Source organism: Mustela putorius, unplaced genomic scaffold (assembly GCF_011764305.1).
Source record: "Mustela putorius furo isolate JIRA1106 unplaced genomic scaffold, ASM1176430v1.1 tig00003845_pilon_pilon_pilon, whole genome shotgun sequence".
Taxonomy (NCBI): Eukaryota; Metazoa; Chordata; class Mammalia; order Carnivora; family Mustelidae; genus Mustela; species Mustela putorius.
In genome coordinates this window covers 58,909,507-58,926,454 of record NW_025421998.1, presented here as the reverse complement: position 1 = coordinate 58,926,454, position 16,948 = coordinate 58,909,507, and the positions used below count along the sequence as shown (strand labels likewise).

The 16,948-nt window shown below is 43.9% G+C and overlaps 1 protein-coding gene across 1 annotated transcript in view; it reads left to right on the top strand.

Moving 5' to 3' along the window:
* The window catches only part of JAZF1 (JAZF zinc finger 1), a 316,337-nt gene that overhangs the window by 60,971 nt on the left and 238,418 nt on the right, over positions 1–16,948 (top strand). The gene's annotated exons all lie outside the window — the stretch shown is intronic.

Genomic DNA, 16,948 nt, shown 5'->3' with positions numbered 1-16,948 from the left:
AAAAGTATTTAAAAATTATGTTTCCAGTGGGATAGTGATGAAATATTTAGTATATGGTATTGGGCCAAGTGGTTAGGAATCTGGAAGAAGATGAGGTTGGTTAAACTCCACCTTGATTTAGTTCATTTTATATGATGATTACTGTGATATGCAAAAGAATGATGATGAAGAAAGAAGGAAGAAATCAGGAAGGCAGTTTATAAAATGCCTGATCTACCTCAGTTGGAAAAAGTGAAAAATGATATTTATAACAAGTGTATCAAAATTGAAGTGTATATTCATATCTTTGTAAAATCATAAAAGGGTTAGAGGGGTGCCTAGGTGGTTCAGTCAATTAAGTATCTGATTCTTGATTTCGGCTCAGGTCATGATCTCAGGATCAAGAGATCGAGCCCTGATTTGGGCTCTGCCCTTAGCCGGTAGTCTGCTTGAGATTCTCTCCCTCTACCCCTCCCCACTGAGCTGGCAGATGTATGCTCTTGTGCTCTCTCTCTCCCTCTCTCTCTGTCAAATAAATCTTTTAAAAAGTAAATAAAATCATAAAAGGACTAGAAAAATTCCTTTATAAGAAGATGGCATTTTTAGTATGACTTAAAATTCATAAATCATAAAAGAAAAATGTTCATTAATTTGGATAAAAACTTTACATGGTAAAAACCGCAATAAGTAAATTCAAAGGACAAATCACAATCAGGGAAAAAAATATTTGTAGTGGGGGGAGGGGTAAATCTCTATACAAAGAGCTCCTACAAATGAATAAGAAAATGACTTGCAGACCAATAGAAAAATGGGTAAAGGACATGTTCACAGAACATGAAATACAGGTTGTCTTTATACCAAAGGAAAGATCTTCAAACTCCAATATAATAAGAGAAATGCAGATTTAGACTGTGTTGAGGTAGTACTTTTCACTTTATCAGATTGGCAGAAATTTTAAAGTGTGATAATTATATATTGTTGATCAGATGTGGGAAAATTGTCATTGTACTTCTTGTGAGATTACAAAATACCACAGCCCTTATGAAGGCCAGTTTGGCAGTATCTATCAGGATTACAAATGCAATTATCCTTTGACCCAGCAATTTGGCTCTAGTAATTTTTCCCTGCAGGTACATCTGAATACATAAAAAGTGACGCATATAGGAGGTTTTCATTAGACCATTGTTTGTAATAGAAGAGATTGGAAACGATTCAAGTATCCATTAGTAGAAGGCTGGTGAAATAAACTGTGATCCATTCATACAATTGAATATTGTGTAACATTTAAAGAAAACACAGAAACTCTTTATGCAGTAATATGGAAAGATCTTCAAGATATGATAAAATGAAAAAAGCAAGGCACAGAACAGAATACGTAGTATGTTACCTTTGGTGTAGAAAAGGGACAGAATTGGAATTTCCATTCATATCTGCTTGTATCTGCATGAAGAAACATTGAAAGGATAAACTAAAGAAATTCAGTAGAAATGGTTGTCTTTAATGGAGGAGGTGGGGGGATAGGGTAGACAGAAAAAAAGTAGGAGCAGTACTGTTTGTTGGATACCCTGTTGTATTTTTATTTGTGAACCATGTGAATTGTCTATTCAAAACAAAAAGTGGGGTTGCATGGATGGCCTAATTGGCTGAGTGGCCAACTCTTAGTTCATGATCTCCGGGGGCTGTGGGATTGAGCCCTGCCTCAGGCTCTGTGCTCAGTGGGAGTGCGCTTGAGGACTCTCTTTCTCCCTCTCCCACTGCCCCTCCCCCACTCAAATCTTTTTTTTTTTTTTTTTTTTTTTTAAGATTTTGTTCATTTGACAGGTAGAGATCACAAGTAGGCAGAGAGGTAGGCAGAGAGAGTTGGGGGGAAGCAGGCTGCCTACCGAGCAGGGAGCCCGATGTGGGACTCGATCCCAGGACCCGGAGATCATGACCCGAGCTGAAGGCAGAGGCTTCAACCCACTGAGCCACCCAGGCGCCCTCAAAGAAATCTTTAAAGAAAAAACAAAACATGGGGTGCCTGGGTGGCTCAGTGGGTTAAGCCTGCCTTTGGCTCAGGTCATGATTCTGATGTCCTGAGATAGGCTCCCTGCTTAGCAGAGTGTCTGCTTCTCTTCCCCACCCTGCTTGCAAGCAGATATGTGCTCTCTCTCTCTCTAATGAATAAAATCTTTAAAACAAAACAAGTTACATATTTGTAAAATGGCATTTTGATGGCAGTTTAGCATATGTTCAAGGGCTGGAAATATCTGTCCAGATCTTTAGCATCCCTTGTTTGGACTCTTGGCTGCAGTCTCCTGAGTGGGTCTTGCATTTGGCTTATCTAGAGCTCTCTGTTCCATAGGGTAATCACTGGCCACATCTGAGCACTTGAAATGGGGCTTATCCTCTTTTGGATGTGCTGTTAAGTGTGCCAGATCTAGAAGATATAGAACGAGATAAAAAGAATGTGAACTATCTCATTAATAATTTAAAAAAATATTGACTAGATGTTGAATGATAATAGTTTGGGTTTTGATTGGATTATATTTTAATAACTATATTATTAAATTAATTTCATTTTTCCCCCCTTACTGTAGATGTGGCTACTAAAAAATGTAAATTTATAGATGTGGCTTGGCTCTGTGGCTAACATTTCATTTTATTTATTTATTTTTTGCATGGCACTAATGTAAACTGTCTACCTTCGGCATATCTGCTAGAATTACTTTCTTAAAAAAAGTAAAACAAAAACCAACTGAACATGCTTTAAAACCTTCATTGACTCCGAGATGCCTATAGAGACCCTTTGTAATGGTCTCTGAGATGCTTCCTTTATCAGCTCCCCATCTCCCTTCATGTGTAAACACTGCTTCTCTTCACTGCGCGGAATGCCAGCTCCTTCATAAATGTGAGTCATTGAATGCACTGTCCCTTCTGCTTGCAGTGTTCCAGAACCTCCATTTCATTGCTTTGAGAACTCCCTACTCATTTTGTAAAGCTAGTTTGTGTGGCCCCTTCTTTGATGGACTCTCCCTCATTCCTCTGTCCTGTTTCCTTCTAGCACTTGGTGTCCCTCTGTGTTCTCCCACCTCCTAATACTGCCATTAACTTTTTTCAAAGTGTTGTCTCCCTCATCAGACTGTGAACTCCTCAGGGTTGGAACTCATCCAGAAATTACTAAAGAATGCAGAAGAAAAAGAATACAAAAATTCCCTGAAACTGCCAGGAAATAAACTTCAAAAAAGTCACTAGGAACATGAGGCTGGTTGTGTTTTGTTGAGAGCACACCATGCCTTGTTTGCCTGGCTGGTGCTTCTGTTCGGTCTGTAGGTTTGCAAACGCAAGTTCAAACACCATGGGTCTTCTCTTAGTTAAGAATAGACCTCTTTGGAATGTTCCAGTTTTAATTAAACAGGCAGATTACAAACTGCAGAGACATCAGTAGCACCAAACCCGCAGTGAGTCCCAGGCTTCAGGGCTGTGTTCAGACTGGAAGCTGAGAGGTGTTTGTGTTCAGTCAGAGAGCAGAAATCTGGCCGCGGGCCCGTGTTTCCAGAAGGTAAAGGTGGCAGGTGGTTGCCAGGAGGTGAAGGCGCCGGTGGATCCTGGCCAACCATAAGAAGGCTGTGAGCCGAGGTAATGAAGTTCTCCACGGTCTTGTCCGTGGGCTCTTGACTTCGGTGACCCGTCTCTGCGCAGTCATTGCTGCTTGTTAAGATTTCCATCGTCCTTCTCTTCTGCTTGTGGGGACTTGAGCTTTTGCATGAAAGAGAAAAAGAGTAACAAGTGGAAAATTCAGGATCTCTGAAGCAAAGAGGAGAAAGAAAAATAATTTTGCAAGAAACTTCTCCTTCATTGAGTAACTGAAAGTGCTCTTCACACCCAGATTTTAGAAGCTTCTTTACCATTGCTCAGGATCTGTTTATTTCTTACATAGTGATTCACATACTCTCACTACGTAGATAAATCCACTGAATGAAGAGTCCTTTCTTTGCAGAACTTTGAGGGCTGGTAGGGTAGGAGAGAAGAGTCCCTCTTCAAGGGATTAGAAAAAAAGGGGGGTGGCTAGAAAAACATGCCTGAACCCAGGATTGCCACTTGCCTGGTGGCATGGGCAGATGACGTTGCCTCTTTGAGCTGCATTTTCAGTAGAATGAGTTGTCAACACCTCCTAGGCTGTCAGCATTACAAGAGGCTAATGAATGCTGGTGGCCAACATGGTGTCTGGCTCAAAGTGGGTTTTGGTACATAGGATTTAGAACTCCAGTATGAATGGAGATCTTCTTTTGCAGCTGTCTAGTGTTGAATCTGCACACAAGCATGCCCAGTCCAGAAGAGGAGGGTGTCTGTTACAGTTGTGCTGGAATGCGGTGATTGCCTCACAGTCATGGTCCTTACTAGCTGCTCTTTGGAGCCCCAAACTGGAGGATCATTCCCCCTTTGCCTTTGGGATTCTATCTCAAAGCCAAAGTCTGCTTTCTGGGCTCCGTTCCCCACAGTCTTCTCTCCCCTTCTCCTGGGATCCACCCAGCTACAGATGCTCTCTTTTTTCCTGGGGAGGAGATCTGTTCCTCATCATTCTTCTGACAAGAGAAAGAATAATCTTTTCTAAGGGAGATCATCATCAGGCTTCTTCTAAAAAATAACTTCTGTGCTTGGTAAACATTTTTATGAGGATTCTGCTTTCTGTTTGGCGCTTGAGGTCTGTGCGGTTGGCGCCCTCTCCTTCCATCCCTGCCTCCCCATCTTAGCTGACCACGTACCTTGAGGGGCCCAGCCTTCATTCTCATTTGAGATAGATGAACGCGGTGCCCTGTATGTCTTATGACCAGATAATTTGAGCTGGTAGTAATCAGGATTTAGGGCTGGTTATCATTAAAGGGTAATTTCATTGCTGTTCATAATTGCTCTTGCTTAAACTCACTATTGCATTTCTTTTGTCACATGATTAAAAAAGACAAAACTGCTCTTGGCAATGCACTTGGGAAAACAGGTTTCTTACATTCAGTTCTTTTTCAAACCAACTTTACAAATTTCAAGTGTGCCTTTCTTAATGTAATGATTTGCCTGCTTTATATTACATATTCAAAATAAAAGAGAATTGAAACAGTTCATCATTGAAATGAATATTACAAAAACAGCATCTGGTTTGAATAATGAATTTTTTTGTCCAAGTTTTGCCTCATTGAATGAAGCTAATAAAACTGCCCTCGATTTTTGAATCGTTGACTTCTCTGTCACTAGCGTTTGGTTCTTTTCAGTTGCCCACTTGGAGGCCACTAAGGTTTCTTTCAGAAAGTTCTTTCCTCATGGTACTTATTTTAAATAACGTGGACACCCACTTTTCTGTCACCAGCTGGGTGGAGGTGATGATACCCCTTGATCACAAAATCACAGGTTTGGGACATTTCAAGTATCTTCTCCACCTATCAAGCTTTTGGAACAAGAGCCAAGTGAAAAATAAGAGCTCTAGCGTTGGAATGACTGAAGACCAGATGTTGGTATCGCACAGTGGTTTCCATACAACTCAGAGGTCACTGTACCCAGCTTTTTTCTGTCCTGAATGCGGATGCTTGCACAGATCTAGTGGTGCCTGGTCGTGATAAGACTCTGTGGGGAGCACCAGGCCAGTACCACTACTCTTGCTGACGGCACACGTACACACAGCATGCACAGATACAGCCCTAGGAAGTCTCTAGAAGGTCAGTACATTTTTTTGTTATTAGGTTTTCTGATCCACAGGTGTCTGTGCTGAAAATACTTATAAAGTATTTGCAGATTCATCATCTGATTTGACTTTCAGAAAACCACCTTAAGATGGATAGGGTAGATTCTGTGATCCCTCTTTTACTAATTAGGAACTTACTCAGAGAAGTGCTGTGACTTTAGTCAAAGACATTTAGCTGCCATATGGTAGGCAGGAATGCTACTTTTTAAAGGGCTACCTTTACATTTTATCTCAAAGCCTATATGACATGTAAGGCTAATCCTATACAGCACTTTTTTTTTTTAATTTAAATTAATTAACATCAGGTATGTTATTAGTTTCCGAGGGAGAATTCAGTGATTGCTCAGTTGCATTGAACACCCAGTGCTCATTCCACCCCACGCCCTCCTTCATGCCTGTCAGCCAGGTACCCCATCCCCCTATACCCATCTCCCCTCCAGGACCCTCAGATTATGCCCTATAGCTAAGTGTTTCTTAGGGTTTGTCTCCCTCACTGTACTAAGCATTCTACTTCAATAAAAAGCTGAATGGAAGAATGAACAAAAAGCACTAAAGAAAGAAATTTGGTAGTCACATAGTAAAAACGTGGAAGCAAATAAATATATTCTTTGTATTACCTCTTTGCCTGTTCTTGGACTTGGCAAGGGTGTGGGCAAGCTTATAGTAGATAGGAAAGAAATTATTGCATTTCATTGAATTAGCATTACTTCCCTAAATAGACAAGTCTGAGAATATTCCTTTATCTAGAATACTTTGTTGGGTGGATTGTTACCCATCAGGAAGCAGGTGGAGACAGTCAGTTCCCTCCTTTCTTCAATGAGGTATAGTTGTCTGTTGTGCGAGGGCCTTTGGGGACCTGCAGACAAAATCATGGTGATTGTGCATCTTGTCAAGCAGATCTCCAGCATTCTCCTGCTCAGCTTAAAAAACAAAAACAAAATCAAAAACATTCCATCAGTTGTGTTTCCTGCTGCACACTTCACAAAATAAAGGGAAGACAGAGGAAGTTGGGCTGGAACTGCCAAGGCAAGCCTTGCCAGGCAAGGCTCATGGGTGAGAGCGTGATCTCAGGTGGGTGTCTGGCGCCTCAGTGGCTGGCCATGTGGGCACCCCATCAGGTATTAATCTTTTGGGACATGGGGACACAAAGTACATCCCTTTCTCAGCTTGTTAACAGAATGCCACCTTCTTTGAGAATGCTGGGACCTTTGCTCTCTTAAATTTCTCCTAAGCTTTCTAATTACAGTTCCTTATAGTTGGTTGTGTTTTCCTTTTGATCATGCTTTTTAAATTCCAGCTCTTCAGGAGCCAAATGGATGTTTGCCTTTTTACTGATTAATGCGTGTGATGTGCAAGTGTTTCTTAAAAACTACCTAGTGTACTTTGTGGTTTAACCTTCATGGCTTCATCTGAGGTTCTTTCCGGAGGACACTTTGTTGGATCCTACTTATAAATTCGCTTGGGCCTTTTGAGATTCCAGGCCTCAAAGTCCTGTCTCTGTTGAGTTGGCCCGTTCTTTCTTCACTGTTTGGCCCAGTTTGGCCGTCAGCTGTTGAGGCAAGGGTAAGCACCCTCCCTCCTGTGTTTCTCATGGCTGATTCCTCAGCAGGGTTTGGCGGAGGTAGAATCATGAATAGACAGGGTTCTGATTTGGTAGCTGATTGACGACAGGGTTTGGCTCTCAGTTCCACCGCTCACTTGCGGTATTCTCTAGGATAAGGTGGGTGATTTTTTCACACCTTGGTTTCCTTGTACGTACAGGGAGTTAACGTAACATCTGTTCCGCAGTGTCGTCAAGGACTGGTCGGGTCGGTGTCGTTGGAAGTGCTGTGTAAAGCGCGCTCTCCTTTTAATGCAGATGGTCCTTCAAGGAGGGAGAGTGATGCACAAAAGAGGTTGCTTAGCTCAGTGTTGAATGAATCATGTAGGAAAGGTCGGGTGAATAAAGAAGGGAGAAGCCAATCAAGGCACCCCGGGATGATCAAACCAGTGAGCTGCTGAGTCAGTGAATGTTGGAGGAACAGAGAAAGCTGGTGGGAAAGAGGGAAGAACGCCAGCTGGAATGAAGAGAGAGGAGCTTGGGAGGCAAGGGTGTGGGGTCCCTTGTCACCAAAATGGAGTAAGGAGGAGCATCATGGGGGAGGCTCCCAGTTTGAAAGTGGGGTGCTGGTGACCTTGGACATGGAATGTATTTGGCATCGCCAGAAAGGTAAACACGAAAAGCGGTTGGAAAGTTAATCCGACCACGAAATGACTGGGGCTTGGGTACCATGGTGTCCACTAGGGGAAGAGCAAGGCGGAGAGCACAAGACATGGCAGCGAGTAAGCGCTGAGTAAGTATTTGCTGGATTAGTAAACGGGCACAGTGAAGGCAGTGGAGAGAACAAGTTGCAGAATTGAGGTGTAGCCCCGGGTTAGCTATCCCTCTGCCTTCTGGAAAAGCCTGTGCCCCAGACAAGGGGGTCCTTACATCCCACCCAAGTGACTCTCTACAGCCGAGGAGGACGGCATCATTTAACCCCTACAGAGCACATGTTTTTCTAGCTCAGCAAAGTGAGGGGTGCTGGGGTAAGATGGGGTAACAAGCCTTCAGCCTTACATCTCCCTGTTTTAGTTTGCACTGTTCATTGAATAAATCATCCCTATGAAACTGTTTTAGTTCTGTTTTCGGTTTGGAAAGTGGAGCTTTGCATGCGTCCTCTGACAGTAACTCAGTCTGTGTGTCCCGTGCTCGTGATGTGACTTTGTGCCCTTTCCTTTGAACCGCTCTCGAGTGCTGACTGAGGTCGGTTGTGCCCTCTCGTCACCTCCTTGCAGTACCTGTGTTTTGCTTGATTTCGTGTCTTGTCTGATTCCTGCTGGGCTGCCCTGGTGGCCTCCAGATTCGACGGCTCTGCTGTCCTGTTTGGATGGAGAGGCTCGTTGAGCACTAGACTCCTGTATTCCTGGCTGCTTCCCGCCACACCTGACGAGCCCCACCCCCAGCCGAGGTTCCATCCATCTGGAGTGAGACACGCCGTGACAACAGACAGCAAGAACGTTCTCTGCTCTCCACGGCCCTTTTCTGTCCCTGGGGTCATTTGGCACAGAGATGACCCCTATTCTTCGTTGCGTTCTCGCGGTTCACGCGGCTCGGCTCCACTACAGTTCGACCCAGTGCGTTGAGCCAGATGGTTTGCACCGTGTGTGCACGGCTTTGACAACATACAGAAACGCTCCAGGAGGCTGGAACTGAGCACACGAGGAGAAGCGCCTCCCGAGACGTGGCTCGGTGAGAGCCGGAAGCGTGCTCTCCGGGTCGGGAGGGTTGTGCTTCGAGTGGCATTTGAGGGACAGATGGCGGAGCACATCTGCAGGACTGCGAGCTTCAGGCGGCAGGTGAACTTGGTGTTTGCTGCTTGGGTCATCTGCCACTGCTTCAGTTTAGACGCTCCTGCTGCCGTTACAAAGTCATGGTCGTCTTTTCCTGAGACAGAGCAGCTGGCATAGAATTTAAATATCTTTGCTAAACCCCAAACCCCATAACCTCGGGTTTCTCCAGTCCCAGTCTGGGATAGCCCACTAGACCCCGGGGCCCCTGTGGAAGACGGAAGTGCAAACGTGTGAACCTGCATTTCCTAGCTTTGGGATCATTCTGTGTCTCTTGCTCACACAGAGTACAGAATTTCATAATGGCCTGGATCGTATTCTGAGCTGAAAGAAGTATTTATATAGAGCCTCTCGGAGGTATGCCTGGTATGAAAACCATAAGTGATTCGCCTCACTGGTTTGTTTAAAATTCTCAAGCATAATGCTGAACGAACATGGCTTTTATTCATTGGCTGTCCTTTCCAGTGGAGGGAAAACGACCGTGGTAAAGGAAATAAATATACTGGACTTGATCCTCATAGCAAGAAAGGCCTGTGGTGTTTATGTTAAAAGGTGATCCTCCGTTCCTTCTGCTTGGCAGAAGGCCTGGATGTATAATGAGGTAGTAACATGTGTCAGATCTTGTTTCCCCCCCAGAAACTAGTGTCGTCCTCTAACACTCGGGTTCTGTTTATTGACATGACGATGTGCTACCATGGGGCACCGATGCCCATCTCGCCAGGTGCACGTCTCGGGGGGAGGCTGACGAAGGGAGTGGCTATTGGAACATGAAGTCCAGATTTCCTGACTCATGTGATGAAAATACCAAATTCAGTGTGGAGTGAAAAGTAAATGGGAAAAAAAAAATCACTGCTGTTTGGGAGAGAAACATTTCATGTCAGCAATATTGGAGAGTTTCTGTGTTTGTCATCTGGTCTGATATGGAGTTATTCATTTTCTCTAGTTTCACAATCATAACGTATTTCATTTGCTGAAGTAGACTCAAAGACACCATCCACATGGAGATTCTTTTTTTTTTTTGAAAATTTTATTTATTTGAGAGAGAGAGAGCACAAGTATGAGTGAGGGGGCACAGAGAGAGGGAGAAGCAGACCCCTCCCCTCCCGCTGCTTAGCAGGGAGTCCAATGCAGGACTCCATCCCAAGACCCCTTGATCATGACCCACGATGAAGGCAGATGCTCACCTGACTGAGCCACCCAGGTGCCCCCACATGAAGATTATTCTTGATGTCTGCTGAAAACCTCCACCTGTGCTCGGATTGGCTCTTAGCAGAATGGATCGTGGGCTTGCCTGTGTTTCCTTAGAACAGTTTCCTGTTCCATTTCATTTTTCCTGGGAATGCATTTTTGCCCCTGGAAGAGAGTCCATACGCAAAAATCTTGGTTTTTTGTCTTTTTTTTTTTTTTTAAAGATTTTATTTATTTATTTGACAGAGAGAGATCACAAGTAGACAGAGAGGCAGGCAGAGAGAGAGAGAGAGGGAGGCAGGCTCCCCGCTGAGCAGAGAGCCCGATGCGGGACTCGATCCCAGGACCCTGAGATCATGACCTGAGCTGAAGGCAGCGGCTTAACCCACTGAGCCACCCAGGCGCCCAGTTTTTTGTCTTGTTTTTAATGAAGAAAAGAAAGCCAAGCTTGATGAGGATTCGAAGCAGTAGTCTCAACTAATTAGTCATTTCCGTAAAGTGAGAAAGGAAAGCTTTTTCTGTAGCCACTTAATTCTTTTTGGTTAAAACTATCTTGGTTTTCCTTCCTGGGTAATGTAGTCTCAACATAATGATAAGCAGAGGAACCCGTCAGGCTTGGTGTGTTGCTGATAAGCAAAATCTTACAATTAAGTTAAATGCTAAATTGGTCAGTTTTGATGATAGGGTCTTTAATAGGATATAATTTTACAAGTTTCTTCTTTCTAAAAGGGGCTGGAGAGAAGGTGATGAAATCCTCTTCTAAAACTCGCAGGTAGTCTGTGATGGGACTGCCTTACGTCATCCCCGCCCGGGCGTTGTTGCTGGGCTCAGGTGTTCCTGGATGCACTTTGACCCACCTGAAAACCCTCACAGGTTCGGCTCAATTAGATTAATTGCCTTCCTCACCAGGATTCACAGTGCTTTGCAGTTTAGCTGCAGGAACTGAGTGTTAGTTTTGCAAGTAGCAGGTACTGTTATTAGCCTGTGAAGGGCCGTGGTTTCTTGGGAGCTCCTGGAGAGGAGTTGTAAACAATCATTCTAGCCAAGATGGAGTAGAGGTTAGCAAATCTGTCTTTAAGCTGAGTTTTCTACTGGCTGAGGAACATTTACGTTTACATTTAGAAGAGAGTCCTAACTCTGTATCATTTCTGTTTGGTGCCTCCAAGAATAATTTTGGGGGTGTTATAATGAAACATGCTATTGTCTGTATCCCCTAGAGTTCATAGAGTATTTTGTATACTCTTGGTTTCCCACTGAGCTGAACCCAAGCTTTAAGAATTTACACAGAAACCCCCTGGGGCGCCTGGGCGGCTCAGTCGGTTAATTTCTGCCTTAGGTTCAGGTCATGATCCCAGGATCCTGGAACAAGTCATGCACCGGCCCCCTCTCAGTGGGAAGCCTGGTGTCTCCTTCTCCTCCCTGCTCGTGCTCTATCTATCTCTGTCTGTCTCTCTCTCTCTCTCAAATAAATAAAACCGTAAAAAAAAAAAAAAGAAAGAAAGAAAGAAAGAGAGACAGAGAGAGAGAAATCCACCCTGGGTGAGATGATTGTATGATCAGGGCCAAGCAGAAGTCAAGGACAGAGTCCTGTCCCCCTGAGTTGTGTGGAGGTTCCGCAGTATTTCTGACACCATGAAGGGGGATTGGGCATTCTTAGTCTTAATCACCCCTTCCCCATGCTCTTCTTTTTCTCCAAGGGAAGACAAAAGTCCCCACTTGTGAGTAAGACCATCATTTCTAGGTTAGACATTGAGTGGATCTCTGAACCTAATCCTTTCCAGAATGTCACCTAACTCTGACAGAAATGAGGACAGGAAACATTTAATCCTACTTATTTCTTCAGTACCAATTATTTATTCAGTGTCTGCTATGTGCTGGACCCTGTTGTAGGTACTGGGGATATAGTTAGGAGCAAAACAATAAAACAGATTCCAGCTTTTGTGACCCTCTGTCCTCGCTGTGGGGAGACAGACCATGAATAAAGGAAGTGGTGTCGGGCCGTGGAAACTGCTGTGGAGAAAAGTAAGACAGGGAAGGAGGATAAGCCGGGGGTGTGGGCAGGGGGAGCTTTGTCACCAGACTTCAATTGCATGGTTGGGAAATCACTTTGGTGGGAAGGCATTGGAGTAAATGGCCCGAAGGAGATTGGAAGATAGCGAGGGAGAACTGCAGGGAGGCCTGCGGGGCTGGAGCAGCGGAGAAGAGGGGAGTGGGAGATGAAGTGGGGGTGTACACACGTAGGCCAGTGCAAGGATTCTGGCATTTTATCTATGGGAGATGGAGAGCCACTTGGGAGTTTGAGTGGGAGGATGACACTTTAATAGCCTCACTCCAGCTGCCAGGTTCAGAATAGACTGGAGAGGGCATGGTGGATGTGGATGCAGGAGACTGACTGCGGAGTTGTTGCAGTAACCCAGAACAGAGGTGGTGGTTCTGGACCAGGGTGGTGGCTCTGAAGGTGGTGTGATGTGGTAGGGTTCTGGGTAGATCTTAGAGGTAAGGTCGGCAGGTTTGGGTTTAGGGCATGAGACAAAGAATGAAGTCAAGAATGACTCCAAACTTTTTGACCTGAGCCACTAGAAGGATTTGGTTGCCATTAATATTGATGAGGGTGACTAGGAAGAATAGGTTCGGGCCTGGAGGCAGATGGTGACCTTGGTTTGGGTCACGCTATTGCACTTGGAATGCCCGTGAGACCTCTAAATGATTACCTCTGGAGGGAGTTCTTGATAGTCCAGTCTGGAATTCAGGGGAGAGGTCAGAGCTAAAGATAGACATTTAAGAATAGTTGAGGGGATAGGTTGAATGAATTCATGAATTCATGGAATGAATGAGATCTTGGAGGTGAGAATAGACAGAAAGGGGAAGAGGTCAGGGGTTGAGTCCCAGGTACTGGGACAACAAGAAGCCAAGAGACTGGCTGAACTGGTAAAGGAGACAGAGATGGAGCTGCCAGGGAGCTGGGAGGGAAGGTGGTGGGGGGACGCACTGGAAGCCAAGCCGGGGTTGCAAGGCAGAGGGATGGTCATCTTGTCTGTGTTACTGTGGGTGCGATCTGGTCCATCAATCAGTTAGTCATAGACAGAGTCCACAATAAATGACTCACCAAGGGCTGTGTTGAGGAGACAGCTGGGCTAGGGCTCAAAGTCAAGTACACTGTCTGCCAGGAGAGGCCCCTGGCCATACCTGACCTTTGTGTGCTGTTTGAGGTCATCTCGCGCTTGTTGCATTAGATTGTCAGCTCTGTGCTGGTCCCACTGTTTGAGCGCCGCTTCCCAGGCTTGTGTGAATATTTTACTCTCCTATATCTTTTATATAAATATGTAACGTATATTCATTGTGGAATGATTAGAAAAAAAGGTCAGCAAAAGGGAAAAAAGGAAACTCCTTAATAATAATTGCATCACTCAGAGATGACCATGCTCACAAGTTGGCATGTGTCTTTCTAGACTTTTTTCCAGCCATAGTTGTGGACATATATATTCTTTTCAAAGGACTGATTCTACGCTAAATATATTACCTTTTTTAGAATGTTTTTATTTTTGAAGAATCGTTTTTAAAACCAATAATACGTCATGAGTATCTATCATGGTATGCATATTACATAACTGTTTTTTATCTTTTTTTAGAACAATCACGCCTGGATATCTATTATAGTTTGTCGAGATTGTGATGTTAAGAGGTAATCTAGAAAGCGTGTATAGGAATTACTCAACCCATAAACAGGAAAATGATGATCGTGGGAGTGTTTGTGTTCACTGAGTCCTACCGTGGGCAAGACAACTGCTACCAACCATTTTACTTGGAATGTGTCATTTATTTCTGACAACAGTTCTCTGGGGAAATGCTGTTACTTACATTCCTGTAGTTGAGACCCCAAGAAAGAGACCCTAGCTCATAGTGGGGTTGTGGCAAGGGTTGGAGTGAGATGTATGTGGGCCCCGTCTGTCCAGCTCCAAGGCCTGCAGTGTTCTGCACTGTCCGTCTCATGTCTCTCAATGCATTTTCCTCTTTGACCCCTTACTCAGCTGGGCTGTTATCTCCCTGCCTCCCTCTTGCCTTTTCAGGGGAGCCATGCTGGCAGGAGGCTGGGAGGAAGCAGCTGCTGGAGGTGGGCTTGTTGTCACCCTGCTTCCCACCCAGAGCGGCCTCCCTGCCCACCCCGGTCACTGAGACGTATTTGATGAGGCGCGATTTATCCAGCTGTGGTTCATGAGACAACATGGGGAGAATTGGGATTCTAGCCCTTGAGGTTTACTGTGTTAACAAACAAAAACTTGTGCGTCTTGAAGGACCCCTAGTCTCTTGATTTCCTTCGGGTTTAAAAAAAAAAAAAGTGGTATTTCAGCTCATTCGTTAAATATGTGCTTGGATTATTTGCAGATTGTCAAATATACCAGGGACACGCTTTGAGGGGTTTTGAACTTTAAATATGTCAGTATCTTCTGTGATTGCCTTTCCAAACCTTCATGTGCATTCAGTTTTGTTAGGTATTCTTATGGTGGAATACACTTAATATAGAACATGTAGTATACATAAATAAGTAATGTGTAGGGTGTGGTTTCTAACCTGGTGTCTGTGTTACAGATGTGCTTAATACAGCACGTAGCAGAGTTAAAATGTGGATGAGCTGCAGTGGCAGGCATATCAGGTGAATTGTGTTTGAAATCACAGTTCTGGTCTTGTTTGCAAAGCTAATGCGGCCTGGGGAGAATAAAAGGGGAGCTCCTGTATTTCCAGGAGTTCCATTGTTCCTCGTAGAATTGGGGAACTTGATTGTTCCGTTGGTGAAGTTGCTAAACATCACACTTCAAAGCAATACTGAAAAGGCGTGGTTTTGTAAAGATTATTTCTGTATTATTCTCTTTTTAGGTGCTCAGATTACTACATAACCTCTAAGGAGCTAGTACCACCAGCTCTAGGCTAGGTTAAATAAGAGCTTAATCTTTATCCCAAAAGTCAGTAGGTGCCGCTTACAGGTTCAGTTCTTCCTTTCCCGTTTTTCATCCAAAACAGAACATGGTCCCTCCGCACAGATGCCCCAGACCTGCTTCTTGGTGGACCTGGGATCACTTGTCACAGACTTGGTTGAGTTATTCTCATGATTCTTCACTTCCAGGCAGCCCTTTGCTTTTCAGAATATTGGCCAGAGATTTTATAAGTACCGCGCGCTAACCCATTGCGCCACTGGAGCACCTGGCCAGAGATTTTAAAAGCGGTGCATGGCTGGTGACGATATGTAATCCTGTTTTCTTGCCCCTTCTCTGACTCCCTTAGGTTTGTGACCAGAGTGGTCAGAGAATAAACGCACCTCTGTGGCTGGTTATGCTAAATTGAGCTCTCTCCTAGGAACTAGTCCTGCTGCTTATAGAACCTAACGTGCCATCTCTAAACTACGGGACAGTAAATGAAAATAAATTTGCAGAGTCATCCTTTGTGGTTGGATGGTGTCAGAGACCTAACCTCCATGCCTCTGAATGTACCCATTCTGGTTTAGAAGCCAGAAACTTCCTCATTCAGTAATAAATATATCCTGTTAGTTTACATCTACATAAGCTCTACCTGAACATTCAGTAATTTCAGAAAGAAAACAGTTTTTCATGTGGATTTGTAGGGTTTACTTTACAGAAGTTTTAGGCGAGCCCAAAGATACTAATCTAAAACCCAGAGTTCATGTAGGGATTGTGGTTTATAGAAATGCTCTCATGTGTTCTTTTATAAGTTCTGGTTTATAGCATATTTTGAACTTGATTTATGAACACAAGTATAACTCTTACTTACTAGCACTGATGGATTTCTCCACTCATCCTCTCTTTAGAACTTGTCTTTCTCCCTTTTACTGAATTGAGAGTTTGGAACATACTGTCCATTTCTCTTCCTTCCAACATTGGATTTCAGACTAATTAACAGAATGAAGCAAACATCTTTCAAAACCTTGACTTTAAGTACTTGGATATATATCGTCAAAACCATTAAAAAGAACAGGATGTTTAGTGTTCTTCTCCTCCCTTAGGGAGCACAGAAACTTCTCTTGGCTGTTCCCTGTATTGAGGCTGGCCAAGTAGAATTCTAAGCACCAAAATCTTGGAGACTAAAAAGCCGGATCTCTTTGTAGGAAAGTGAAGACCCTTTCTTATTCATCAGTTCTGCTTTTGTCACTGGCTAGCTTTTGAAAATATGTTAAAAAGCTGTTCCATCTTGTATACTCCTTCTCCCCCATTTTGGTGAGATTCCAAAGCTTAGAAAATTTAACCTTTCTAAACTGGAATTTATTAGCTGTAAAAAATGCTTTTTAGTCTTGCTGGAAGTTGTGAGTAGACAGTGAAAATTACATAGAATTTTTTTTTTCCATCAGTCCAAGTACAGGTTTTCTTTTTTTAAGTCCCAAACCTTTTAGTATTGAAATTTCGGGGGTAGAGGTATGTTCGCTGAATATAGGATAAGAAACAAGATGTTGGGGTTTCCTGGGGGGCTCAGTCAGTCAAGCATCCAGCTCTTGGTTTCAGCTCAGGTCCTGATCTCATGGGTCATGGGATTGAACTTCCCATCAGGCTCTGCACCCACTGAGGAATATGCTTGAGATTCTCTCCCTCTTCCTCTGCCCCTGCTCATGCTCGTGAGTGTGTGCTTGCATGCTCTCTCTCAGATAATCAATCAATCTCTGGGGGGAAAAAAAAGAAACAAGACATTGGACATTTGCAT